This window comes from Gadus chalcogrammus, chromosome 20 (genome assembly GCF_026213295.1).
Source record: "Gadus chalcogrammus isolate NIFS_2021 chromosome 20, NIFS_Gcha_1.0, whole genome shotgun sequence".
Lineage (NCBI taxonomy): Eukaryota > Metazoa > Chordata > Actinopteri > Gadiformes > Gadidae > Gadus > Gadus chalcogrammus.
In genome coordinates, this window is record NC_079431.1 from 16,237,094 (window position 1) to 16,252,272 (window position 15,179).

At 43.9% G+C, this 15,179-nt stretch overlaps 1 protein-coding gene across 11 annotated transcripts in view; it reads left to right on the plus strand.

Moving 5' to 3' along the window:
- tns1b (tensin 1b) overlaps positions 1-15,179 on the plus strand; it is a 184,239-nt gene that overhangs the window by 146,795 nt on the left and 22,265 nt on the right. The gene's annotated exons all lie outside the window — the stretch shown is intronic.

The following is a 15,179-nucleotide window of genomic DNA, read 5'->3' on the forward strand; positions in this document are numbered from 1 at the left end:
CCAATTTGTACCTCAATTGATTTTAGAAGCTGGTTTAATCTGCTTTATTTCAGAGATATTCGTGATAGAACTTGAGAGAAGAAAATGGTAGGAATATGAGGAACGAAGATTGGAAAGAAATTTGTTTTAGTCGATAAGAAAAGGGAGAAAGACAGGTGAGAACGGAAGAGGAGAGAGGAAAATAAAAAGACAGAGGTATATTCTATACCTTATCATGTCTTATATGTATGTCTATCAGCATGTCCCAGAACAACTCAAAATGGGAGTCCAACTTTTTTCAGTTTACAATTTTACTAAAGCACAGATCTCACAAAGAAGACAGTTAGAAAAATGCTAAACTAGCAGTCTACCAAAGCGCATATTTTGGCTGCGCTACATTTTAAGATTTTATTAAAAAATATCAACAGATTGAGATGCCCTGCTATGTTGTCAACACCCTCCATTGCTCTTGTGTTCCTGTCTCCAGTCTCCTCTCTCTGTCCCCCCCCCCCCCCCCCAGTGATGAATGGTAGGAGTTAGAGACCTGCTCCTCTACTAGGCTGAGAAGATCTTTTATGCACGCTGTCACGGGAGGTTAGGAGGGGGAGGAGGAGGAGGAGGAGGAGGAGGAGGGGGGTGTGACAGAAAATGTCAGGGTGGGTTTGGAATGCGAGCTACTGCTCAGTGTGGACAGACACTTCTGGAAGAGTTGGATGTTCAGTGTTCAGTGTGCGCTCATGCTTGATCCTCCCTGACTGTAACACGGAAGGAAAAGCACAGAAAAAGAAAAAGAGAATATATTGTAGATGGTAAGGGCAGTTGTCAGGAAGTTTGAGTTTACAAGAAATTTCGTTTGCATCGTTTTTTTTCTCCATCCTTTCGGGCATTGAAGCGAAGAGGACGAGAAGCTGTCCCGATTGAATCTTCTGACCCTATTGCAGCACACAACATGTGAGTAGTTATGGAGGGGTGAGGTTCACAGTGAATGCAGGGACTGTACTCATCACTGCTTTCTGGCAAACTGCAGAATTAATCATTGACATCAGACGGTCCGCTGTCTCACGAGCTCCGCGTGTCTTTTGCCGTGTGTTTATTTATACGTTACTGTTCATCCCCAGGCGCTTGATACCATTTATTAACTGTCAACATGAAACGGTGATGTGTTACTGTGCAGACGGCTGAAGAAGGCCGGCCTCAGTGGTAGATCTTCAGAGCTTGCGTACTGACAACGTAGTGACACAATGCTGAACATGAATCAACTCCAACCTGTTGGAGTTGATTCATGTTCAGTATTGTGTCACTATGAACCCCGACATGGGGGGGGTTCAATCCCAGTGCAACACACAACAATAACAAAAAAAACAATTAATTTCATCCAAAACTTTGAAACGTGACTCAGAGCACTGGATGGATCCAGGGTTCAATGTCCTGCATTACATCACGCTTGTGTATTTCCCCCTCAGGTTTGGCTCTAAATGAGCGTACATCTAAAGTCGGACCAAGCCGTGTATCATTACCTCACCGGTGAGGTGTCGTGCCGCTGTGCTTTCCTGTGTTGTGTGTGTTGTCACCGGCCCCCTAGCCGGGGGGGCCTGTGCTCGCCCTTTGATCCTCCAGGAGGAAGGTGTGAGAGCTCCCGGCCACCATGAATGAAGTAATTGTCAAACGAGGAGAGAGAGAGAGAGAGAGAGAGAGAGAGAGAGAGAGAGAGAGAGAGAGAGAGAGAGAGAGAGGGAGAGAGAGAGAGAGAGGAGAGAGAGAGAGAGAGAGAGAGAGAGAGAGAGAGAGAGAGAGAGAGAGAGAGAGAGAGAGAGAGAGAGAGAGAGAGAGAGAGAGAGAGAGAGAGAGAGAGAGAGAGAGAGAGAGAGAGAGATGGACAGGGATTGAAAGAGTGGGAGAGAGGTGGGAGGGGAGCGAGTTGACCATGTCTGGCGTGAACTATTTGTCTCCATTCGCATTCTTTTGCCCAGAGAGGGGTCCCGGTGAGTGAGCAAGGGCAGATTTATGTCTCGCTGTGTAATTTAGTGTCTCTGTTCAGGGACTATCGATGCAATGGATGTAAGAGAGAGATGATGTGTGTACGTGTGTCAGTATGTGTGTGTGTGTGTGTGTGTGTCTGTGTGTGCGTGTGTGTGTATGTGTGCGTGTGCGCGTGCTTGTGTATGTGTGTGTGCGTGTGTGTGTGATTATGTGTGTGTGCATGTGTGTGTCTATGCGAGTTTATATCAAAGCAAAGGGAGAAGGGTTGTGGTGTTTATGTTATCTTGGTCAAGATAGATAGGTGAGGCTGGTGCAGGCCTGAAGACATTCTCATCTCTAATTGGTCGGTTGGCAGTGACAACCGTGGCATTTTCTCAGGCGTCCAGTTAAGTGTATCAGCACACGGTGTCTGCTCCTCTCAGCCCTGTCTGGTCAGATGTCTGGGGAGGGGGGGGGGGGGGGGGGGGGTAGGGGGGTGTTGCTAACACCTCCCCATGTCCTACCGTGTGCTCCACGACTTTGGGGGAAAGATTACGGCCGCTTTGCCTCCAGACTTTAACACAGTCCTAAGCGTTGCGCAACAACCCGAGACAGAGAGACATAATGGGACCCAGAGAGAGAGAGAGAGAGAGAGAGAGAGAGAGAGAGAGAGAGAGAGAGAGAGAGAGAGAGAGAGAGAGAGAGAGAGAGAGAGAGAGAGCGGGCGAGAGAGAGAGAGCGCGAGAGCGAGAGAGCGCGAGCGAGAGAGGGTCGATTAGACGAAAAGCAAGAACAAGCACCCTGTGTGTTTTTCTGGAGTGTCCTCGACTGGACTCTGCCAGTGAGGCTACAGGAAGAGAGAGCGAGTTCGAACCAACAGTCGAGAGACAAATTAGTTCTAAATAAAGAGCAGTTGGTAGTTCGGTAATGTTCTCGATGGTTAGGGTTTGAGACTCTGTACTTTTAAGGCGAATACAGATGGTAACGTTGAAGTATTGTGGAGGTATAGCATTAGAGTAGTGGAGTTGAGATCAACAGAATACTAAGGTAGAATTGCAGTAATCAATGTTTGTGATGGATGTTGCAGCAAGTACAGAGCTAGGACGCTTAGAAATGTTAACAACAACAACAACAACAACAACAACAACAACAACAACAACAGCAGCAGCAGCAACTGGCATCAGAAACAGGTCTTTGATATAAAAGGTAATCTTCTATATTGGATATTGCTTCAGTTGCTTAGGTCATCGTTATAGCACCAGCAATTTATTTAATTATGTTGGCTATTTTATTATTTTAAGAATGACGTAACGCAGGGAAACAACTTTAGCAAACATGATTCCACGTGGATGGTGAATGGATGGGATAAAGAGGGGACTGGACCATGGGCACACACAGCTCTCCACACACACATGTTGCAACCTGTTTCTGTCGTTTGTTCTCTTAATTCCCCTACAGTTCAATGACTCCTTCTTTTATTATATTTGGTATTTCGGGGATTATTCTGCTATTTTTTTGTGTATCCTTCTGACTCTCCCTCCTTTCCATCCATTTCTTCCATTCACTAGGTCCTTCTGTATCTCTTTCCGCTGGGCCTCTCTGTCTATATATCTCCCACTGTCTTAATTTGTATGGCTCTATGTCTCTTTATCTTTCTCTCTTTCTCTCTCTCTCTCTCTCTCTCTCTCTCTCTCTCTCTCTCTCTCTCTCTCTCTCCCCCTCTCTCTCTCTCTGTCTCTCTCTGTGCATTCAGCCTCTACTCAGGCCTGTGCGGTCTGTCTTAGCGGCTGGGCGGCTGTGGGAGCCTGGTGTGTGTGAGAGGAGGAATGAGGAGGGGCAGTGATCAGGGCTGTATTTATGGGGCTCCGCTGCCTTGTTCTGGGGTGTGTTATGAGTCCGGCCCAGCCTGTTAGCCCGGGTCACTTAGCGTGCTGAATGGACCCCTTCTGAGGGACACAGGAGGTAGGACTCCAAGAGTACATGTTTTACAAGGGCTAAGGGGCTATGTTCTGTGGAGCTGTGTGAGTTGTGTGCAAACATACAGTGCAAAACACGCACACACACACACACACACACACTCACACACAATGTGTTGGAAAAAATTCAACTTCATTTGAGAAGGAAAATATTGCGCATGATCTCACAAAACACACACAAATGCACTGACACATACACACACACACACACACACACACACACACACACACACACACACACACACACACACACACACACACACACACACACACACACACACACACACACACACACACACACACACATCCATACAAATTCCTCAAGTTTTATCTTCAGGCTGAGATCACATGCTACCTTGGTTGGTTTCCTAACCATCAAGCCCTTATCGACTGATTTCCTTTTTTATTTCCAGAAACACTGCTTGCCGGTACATTATCAATAACAACAAGGAGAAATGAGCCTGCGGCGGTTTGCCAAAATAACAAACAAACTCAGGCTTTTGGTCCCTCGTGGTTTTCCACCAATCAATGCAGAAGAATACGATGATGTCATCAGAATGTTGCACGATCACCCAAAACAAACCACAAACACATGGTAAACATTAGTGGCAAACATTACCACCATTGTCTCATCATCTCATCAACTATTGTGTCGTACCAATAGAACTGTTGTAATTTTAGGATTGTTTACAGAGTATATATTCAAAGAATATAGAATGCACGTGACCAATTTGTCTATGCGTATACCCATAGATCTCTATAGCTTTATCTCTTCAGCTCAAACCCATGGTTAAACAGATGAATACCTTTATTCTCCAGAGGTGAAATAAAGCTTCATTCAGAGTAGGTCACAAGAGGCCACTGGAAAATGCTACTGCTTTTCCAAAACTCTTAAAACGAGAGCTGAGGATGAGTATCCAGGCCAAATCTCCCCCTCTCTCTTTCTCTCTAGCTCACACACAAACACACCCACACACACCCAAATAGACACACACACTCACACACACACACACACACACACACACACACACACACACACACACACACACACACACACACACACACACACACACACACACACACACACACACACACACACACACACACACACACACACACACACACACACACACACATTCAGTAGACTCTGAATCATATGTGAAAAGTTGTCTTGACTATGGATTTTTATGTATTCCTTTAGTTTCCTCTTTAGGAAGTTTTAAACATCTGAAGTTAACCAAATCCGCTCTGACAGCACAACTCAGTCAGTCACGGCTAAACCGCAGAGCGTCATCCTGATTTCACTTTAATACCAGAAGAGGCTTGAGAAAAAGACCTTTCTTCGGTTTTATGCTGGGTATGGAGGAAGGGGAGGAGAGCGCAGGAGACATGTAGAAACCATTAAGCCAGTTGGTCAGACTTCTGTGGAATACCGTGCGGTTGCCCTCGCGCCGTGGCTCCGTACGGACACCAGAGACGAACACACACAGTTATTCAATCAGACACTCTCAGCACCTCCAGGCCTCGGAACTGCTTGTAAATGACTTTTCCTGATGTGTGTGTGTGTGTGTGTATACACACACACACACACACACACACACACACATGTGTATATGGGTGTTCATGTGTGTGTGTGTGTGTGTGTGTGTGTGTGTGTGCGTGCGTGCGTGCGTGCTGCTGCCTTTCTTCATGAGTGTGTGTGTGTGTGTGCACACATTCTCACACACACACACACAAACACACACACACACACACACACACACACACACACACACACACACACACACACACACACACACACACACACACACACACACACACACAGCAAGGCAGATACATACACAGGCACACACACGCACACACACACAGTCACATACACACACACAAACACACACACACACACACACACACACACACATGAACAAAAGCAGCAGCACGCACACATTCACACACACATACACACACACCCGTACACACATGCACACCCACGCAGGTACGCACGGGCACACCAGCATCTGAAAGTGAAACTTAATACTTATATTGCATGCATACATGCTGTTCAGGCAGGTCCCATGTACACATAGTCACCGCGCTGATGTCATTTTCTTTAAGGAGCAATTCATCCAATGTCGATAAATGGGTGGCAGGTCTCCTGTTATGTCTCTTTGGGTTTTGAGTTTATCTGTACAGGCATACTAGTCTGGGTTGGTGTCACCTATCCAAAAATATGTGCAGGATGTGGGAAAAGATGATTACGTTATGCATGATTGAATGATGCAGGAACTGTACAATTTACTGTCAGAGTCCATATGGCAAGTCACATGATGTGTGGTTTAGATATTGGCCTTCATAGCGGATTCATAGTTCCCCAGGCTTCATTTGAACCCCAGACTTCGTCCCCCCCAATCTTCGAATTAAATGATCTGTTCTTTCTCTCACCACAACTTCTCTATCTCGTCTACTCTCTGTTCATGGCTGGAATGCGATGCTCGATCCATGCTCTTTGATGCATAATGAATGACCCCACGGGAGAGCAGTCCATTAGGGACAATTAGTTCCTGAGTTTACCTTTGGCTAAGTGTTCCGGGCTACATGGATTTTGTATAAGCTTTGATTAAACACGTGGCTTCGTGATCAACAGACGGGCAGGTAATGGGTCCATGGCCCACCAAAAAGCACTTATCTGAGGTAAATAAAGCATTGGGTACATAAAGTGCAAGGTAAATACGCGTTCAATAGAAAATGGTCCTCCAAGATAAATTTAATACAGACACATCTTGATAAATACCATGTTATTTCCATGAACTTCTCCCAAGAACATTAGAAACATCACTTAACCTGACCACATATCTGTCATCTTTTACAAAGCTGGGGGCCAGACCCATCGGTAACAATCCACATTTAGCCACTGCCCTTGAGCTATTCAATAACAACATGCTATGTTAACAAATCAATCATTTAATAGCCACTGATGTGCACCCAATTGGATAGAACATAGCTAACAATAGGCTGTACTTGCGAGCAAACACATTTCCAACTGATAGGACAAAAACAGTTTCTCTGTCCTGGTATGTTGTCTTTCATGTTGCATTTAATATCGATTTAATGTGTTTTCAATACCTGGCTGTGACCAAATTTCCGTAGTGGGATAATACAATTTGGCTTGACATGACTTGATATCACACACACATACGTGCACTTAAAGAACATGCACATACACTGTTGGAATACTACTACTACTACTAACATTGTTTATTCGTGAGGGGGTTCCAATGCAAATGTGCTAAGTACTGCGTCCTCGTAATGCTGTGTTGGCAGTGGTGGCAGCCTGGAGGCTGGTTTAGGAGGACATGTTTCATTATGTTTAATTGATGGCACATCGTTGGACCAGTAAAGAAGGAGCCCCCCACACTAACACACACACACACACACACACACACACACACACACACACACACACACACACACACACACACACACACACACACACACACACACACACACACACACACACACACACACACACACACACGCACACACACACGCAAATACACATTAGTTTGTAAAGAGTCAGCCTTTTTCTTTTAAGTATGTGGCAGACAAGGTTATTTCCACTGTAAAGGGGATCTATGGCAACAAGGTCAGAGTTCAAACCTCAGAGCAGCAAGGTCATGCAGATATACCATTTGGCTGACGGAGTGGAATCCTATGTGTGCACAAATGTATTCAATTAGTACACATCTATAGTTGATTTTTTTTTTTGTATTTTTGTCAAAACACACACACAAATGGTCAACGTGTATGTGAAACGATGATGTTAATCTGCCTTGAAAAATAATCTATGCTTTTAACCTTGCTGGCACAATTGTATACATTTCCTTAAGTCTAATGTAATAGAGAATATAATCATGGTTGTAAAACCATATTTTACTTTTGTCTTTGACCATATCCTTTATGAATGTCTCTAGCAGAATCAAAAATCTGACATTTCTGATTAGAAAACGGCAAGCAGAAAACTCAATTCACAAAATTAGGGATCCTATAACAAATAAGGTAAATTAGAGGCAATTCAGAGTGCATTTGAAAAATATTACAAATTATTATATACACAGCCAGACAAATCAGACAGACTTACAATTCAAACATTTCTTTCTTCTTTAGATCTCCCCTCAGTAGGTAACAATCAAAACGATGAGTTCATTTGTGAAATCTCAGCTGAGGAAATAGATAATGGAATCTCAAATCTTAGTACCAATAAATCACCAGGCTGTGACGGATTTCCTCCGGAGTGGTATAAGTGCATGGACAAATTCGTGGTCCCTTTTCTGAAGGCTTCTTTCAACTACACTCTCAAGGGGGGGGCTCTCCCGCCATTATGGAGCGAGGCGTTTATTTCAGTCAAACCAAAGGAGGGAAAAGACAAAATGGACTGCAAAGGGTATAGACCAATAAGTGTTTTAAACATAGGCTTTAAACTGTATGCAGCTATATTGGCTAAAAGATTAAACACAATAATGCCTTCCTTGATAGACGAGGACCAGACAGCTTTTATAAGTAATAGGCAAACACACGATAATATTAGAAGAGCCCTAAACATTATTGATCAAATTTCAAAAGGAAGATCAAGCACAGTCCTTCTCAGCCTTGATGCTGAGAAAGCATTTGATTAGGTAGGATGGGATTTCTTATTTCAAGTTTTGGAAATATTTGGTTTTCGTGATTCATTTATACAATGCATAAGAATGCTGTACCCCACCCCAACAGCGAGGATAAAAGTTAATGGGAGTCTTTCGAATTAAATAATGCTACAACGAGGATGTAAGCATGGTTGCCTACTAAGTCCACTACTTTTTAAATTTTTATCGAGCCCCTTGCCCAGGCTATCAGAGAGAAGACTGCTCTGGAGGGTAGATGTGGGAGGTGTAGAGAACAATTTCTAAATGCGGAGGACGTCCTTGTCAAAATTTAAAATCCTGAATCTGGTATTCCATTGCTTATGAACATCCTGGGAACGTATGGGAAACATTCTGGTTATACACTGAACGTGCAAAAAACCCAAGTTTTGACCTTTCGTTTTACGCCTGCAAAGCATTTGACGGACATGCACCAATTTAATTGGCATCGATCACAACTTAAATAACTTTGTGTCAACTTAAATAAACGTTCCAAACACATTTTCCTTAAATATGCGTCTCAGAATTTAAATAAAAAAAAAACACGGAACAGGTAGCCTAAAAATGATATAAAGCTGAAAATAAAACGGCAGCAAATGAAGAAAAAAAATACTCAGCATTGTAATCTTCTCTCCACAATAGTCTCTCTCTCTCTCTCTCTCTCTCTCTCTCTCTCTCTCTCTCTCTCTCTCTCTCTCTCTCTCTCTCTCTCTCTCTCTCTCTCTCTCTCTCTCTCTCTCTCTCTCCTTCTAGAATGTACCGGAACGTATTTATATCCAGACAGGGTGGTCTGGGGTCAGCTCACACTCCTGATAATTAGTGAAGATGGGGGATGTGACTACTGTGTTTCTGTTTGTGTGTGTGAGGGTGTGTGTTTGTGTGTGTGAATGAGTTATGTTTTTTGGATCACAGAGCAAGCATGGACCTCCTGGGGAGAATTTCAAAATAAAGACAAAGCTGTAGTCTCACACACACACACACACACACACACACACACACACACACACACACACACACACACACACACACACACACACACACACACACACACACACACACACACACACACACACACACACACATACATATATACATACATACATACATACATACATACATACATACATACATAGGCCTACATACATACACACACACAAACACAACAGGTACACACATACATAAACAAACACACACCCATTGTGATACACACAAGCACACACGCATACACACACTCATACACTCCCTACATACCGATTACTATGATACAATCTGTCCTTATAGAAGCTACATCAGAAGCTATTCCCAGAGCTACACGCACTCACACACTCATACACGCATACACGCAAACACATATGCACACTGAGATACACAAACACACAGTGAAACCCATACAGAAGCCGTCTAGACAGAAATAGGCCGCTCTCCCGTGTAGAGAGTGTGAGGTGTTAAGTGGAGGCTAGGGTTTCCTGCTTTACAAATAGAGATCCTGTTGATAGCCATCATCACCACAGGGACGCTAGGACAGCTAGCCTCGGCCGGTCACAGCGCTAATCTCAGAGCGCTAACGGTCCGCTTCACCTGACGTCACAGGACGGAAATAACGCATTTGATTTTACAACGATCGACCGAGGGGAATTTGTACTGCGGGGAAATGACAAACAAGCTCTGGGAATGACAGCATATCCGGCAGCACCGTTGACTGTTTATTCATTTAGACACGACTTTATCCATGGAAACACACAGGGATCAGGGCCGTGTCCTTAAGGAGAAGGTCATCGTTGGGGCATCTTGCTCTAGGAGGTCTACAGACACGAGGGATCGAACCAAGTGCCTTTTGGCCGGGGGAAAACTAAAAGTCTAAACCAGTCTATCCTGTCCCGAATGCTACTGAGCAGTGGAACTATATGGTACTGTATGATTGATGATTGAAATTATTTATATACTACTAGTATGGTACTTGTAGTAGGGTCAAAATACAGAACTACAACACACCAGCAAACAAAGAAGGACTATGACCGTCATGCGCTGGCGTTCGTAGGACTTGACCTCATTGACTCTCTGTAAAAAGTTAATGTGATGCATTTGGTTCAGACCGCCATTATCATCAACATGTGGCTCATTATTGAGGACATTTAACAATGAATAAATTACACTGACTGTGGTCAAGAAGAGAGGGCAGGAAGTTATTAAGTGGCATGAGGGAGAGGGAGAGAGAGAGGGAGAGAGGAAGACAGTGGAAGAGGGAGAGAGAGGAGGGAGAGAGAGTCAATGGACCATAGACAAAGAAGGTTTGATCGTGAGAGGAATCTGTTGAAAATGTAAATCGTAGACGTCACCCTACACACAATGTTGTGTGTAGGGTGCCTGTGTCGGCTCTTTGACAATACCTAATACATACACTATCGTTCCCTGCACTACCCATGGGTTTGTTGTCGTTTGTTCCCCACTCGGACGCTGAATAGAGCAGCTACTCTGTGATATGTTAATGAGGAACAATTAGCATTAGGTGAGGTCCACCTCAACACTGCATCTTGTGTGTGTGTGTTTATTTGTGTGTCAGTGTTTGTGTGTTTCTGTTTGTGTAATGTCATATCATCATATCGACATGTGTTCTGAAAAACATGTTACATGTCTAAAGCAAATACTTGCTGAATCAGTAAACTACGTGAAATTAGGGTTTACCCACTAGTTTCTAATCGGGTAACTTAGCTGCCCTTGGTTTGACTCTACATTCTAAGTGGAAGCGATGGATATATATATCCTTGCTAACTAGAAAGATCCTTTTTCAATGGTTCTCGTATGGCTAGTTCCACTGGAGTAGGGGGCGTCTCTGTATAAGCCATGTGTCTGTAAAAAGGCGGATACTTAGTTCATAAACGGGGGGTAACGACATTCTCTTGAAACCTGTTTTGTTTTGTTTTCATCAAACTGTGCTTTATAGCACTGGACAAAATAGTAAATGTGTTGCTATTTAAACTATGTGCAAGCAGGTTGTAAATAGGGGAAAACATTGGAAAAGCTATTTATTGGTCACTTTCATACCGTATAAATATAGAATGGAAAGAAAAAGAGTGTTTGAGACGGATCGCTATGATCTTTATCATACTCCGAGGGTAGTGTCCCTTGCTTCTAATATAGCAGACATACACACACGCACACACACACACACATACACAAACTAACACACGCACACAAAACCTCAATCACCTTCTCTCACACACACACACACACACACACACACGCACACACACACACACACACACACAAACACACACACACACACACACACACACACACACACACACACACACACACACACACACACACACACACACACACACACACACACACACACACACACACACAGAGACACACGCACACACCAAGGGCAGGCAGTACTGAAAGACCTCCCCCTCGCATAGGCAGCATTAGCTCATTTGAAGTAGTGGGAGCCACAGAGCCGCTAGCTGTTATTAGCGTGGCAGTGGGCCGTTGTCCCGGTAGTGCTCAGTCCCGACCACTACAGCTATCCAGGAGCGGGAACAGGAGGAGTAGGAGGAGGAGGAATAGGGGCAGAAGGAGGAGGAGTGGTGGGAGTTGAATGCCCACCACACCCTTGCATGTTGTGCGCCAGGGGTGGGTTCTCTGAGCAGGGCTGTTCCTGGGTCTAGTTTTTGGGGGACGAGACCACGGACCATCGTCCACTCAGGTAAGAAGAGGCTGCTTCTCTTTCAGGCAACACATGACAAACTTTATATTTACACAGCAACACATCACATCAAACAACTTTTGGTTTTGAATCATTAAAACACACTTAAAAGTGTAAAATCTGAATTTAATATAGTGAATATGCCAGTGCCGACAAACATTTTAACAACTATCTGTTAAGATAATCAATTACTTGCTCTATTATCTGTTGATGAAGAATGTTTTTTTTAAGTTTGCTTCTGTGGTGGTCTGGGCTAATCTAAGAGCAGTGCACTTGTTGCTGCGCCCGGGGGGGTAATTAAGGTCTGGGGGGCAGTGGGTTGGGTGGCTCTGCGTCTTTCACTACAGGTGGTATCTACTCTCACTTTGGGAGACAGGCAGGTGGATAAATAACCCGCTGAAATAGATGGTGATCACGGAGAGGTCCTCTTTCATGGGGTACGTGTGTGTGTGTGTGTGTGTTTGTGTGTGTGTGTGTGTGTGTGTGTGTGTGTGTGTGTGTGTGTGTGTGTGTGTGTGTGTGTGTGTGTGTGTGTGTGTGTGTGTGTGTGTGTGTGTGTGTGTGTGTGTGTGTGCAAGTGTGTGTGTGTGTGCAAGTGTGTGTGTGCTTACGCCTGCATGTGTTTGTGGTCACCTATACCTCTGACTTGATACTCGAGTCGTTTGATGAGGTTTATAAATGAGTTATGTCTCTATATGGTAGAACACATGTACATAGAGTATTTGTTATATTTGTATAAATTATATTTATTTAAGATTTACCTTTATGAGCTACATCCATTGGCACTGAGTGAATCTCCATAATAAAATAGACTAGAATAATTGACAGGTGCAAAGTAGAAAGCATGCACATGGCGCATAGTTCTCAGCTAAACTACTTGATTACCAAATGTAAAAATACTCGGCAGTAAACATCTAAATAGATAGAGACACAAATGTTAAGTGACAGGACAGAATGTTTCGGTGGAAAACCTTGTCTACCCTCTTAGGAAGGGCAGACACAAATACAAATTATGATTGAGAGAGAGTTAGAGAGAGAGAGAGACCGACAAAGACTGACAGAGACTGACAGACAACTAGACAGAGAGAGAGACACACACACACACACACACACACACACACACACACACACACACACACACACACACACACACACACACACACACACACACACACACACACACACACACACACACACACAGACACAGACACAGACACAGACACACACACACACTCAGCCACCTCGCTCTGTCCCAGTACACTATCGTGTTGGCGAGCTGCCTCTCAGGGTCAACCAAGCATGCATATCATGAAATCCCACAATGCACCAGTACAAAGCTTACTTTTCATTTTCCAAAGTTCTGATGGAGATATGTACAGGTTCAGATATCCCCACGCACTTGCACAAACACACGCACGCTGACACACGGAAGGTCTTTGTGTGCACCCATTCCACCCTGTGCAATCTGATTCTGAATCGTCAGATACCTAGTCATGGGTTATGAGGTATCATGGGAGCTGTAGTCACAGTGCAATCATTTGATTCACTCAATGTCCCCCGTGATTGCTCAACAAGAATACTGTTTGCAGCAATATATTTCTGTTACTGGTTTGTAAACAAACACGGTAATTACTCAATAGCTACATAGTACTCACTCCTCCTAATAATCCACATTTCATGCCCATGTTGTTTTTCTTTCCATCTACTCTGCTAATCTGATCAGCGCCAGAAGCTTTGTTGCTCAATGTTCAAACCCTCACGTGTTTTCTAGTCATGAAGAAGCTGCTTCTTGTATTCGATGGATGACCCATGTGTCACAAGAGGGACGTGAACTCTATGTGTAGTTGGTCTTGAAAGTATAGAGAGAGACCATTAATACTGATTTGTTAATACTGCCTAGACTAATGCAGAATCTATACTACACAGGCTATATTTAGCATGTAGATGCTAACTTTGGTATACGTACATGGTGAAGCTTGTAAGATCAAGAGACTTTAATATGTGTGATTTATGCATGAAGACCAATGATGTTATGTCCGTTGGCAGTTTGTTTACGTCAAGGCTGGTTCACAGGCGATTTGTGTGTGTGAGTTTGCGTGGGTCTGGGAGTTTGTGTCTTTGTGTGTGTTTGCCTTTGTGTGTGTGTGTGTGTGTGTGTGTGTGTGTGTGTGTGTGTGTGTGTGTGTGTGTGTGTGTGTGTGTGTGTGTGTGTGTGTGTGTGTGTGTGTGTGTGTGTGTGTGTGTGTGTGTGTGTTTGTGTGTGTGTGTTTGTGTGTGTGTGTGTATGTGTGTGTAAATCATTAGAACTTTCATATAGCTAATTATAAATGCAAAACTGCATTACGAAGAGCTTTCAAGAGAAAAGACACAATAACAACATGTGCGCTTCCCTGTGTTCTTTCGGTGACTTGTGTCTTTGTCTTTCTCGTGGGCAGGGGAAGCCTCCCACCCCCTCTGATGAGGATTTTCCAGCCATGACTAAGAGCTTAGAGCCTCTAGTGGGAGCTCCCCTCCCCAATTTAGCCATTGGAGTGGCCTGTATGTGTGTGTGTGTGTGTGTGTGTGTGTGTGTGTGTGTGTGTGTGTGTGTGTGTGTGTGTGTGTGTGTGTGTGTGTGTGTGTGTGTGTGTGTGTGTGTGTCTGTGTGTCTGTGTGTGTGTGAATTTATATATATAGGATATATTTATATATATGTATGTTTGTGTTTTTGGGAAGAGAAAGAGGAAAGGTTCTGTTGGTGTGGAAAAGACCGTTGTCCACATTTCTATAATATAGTTTGACGTGTGTGTGTGTGTGTGCGCATATGAATGTGCCTATGAGTGTTTTCATAATACCAAAGCGTCATCAGTACATTAGCGCATGGCAACGTCTCGGCGACAACAC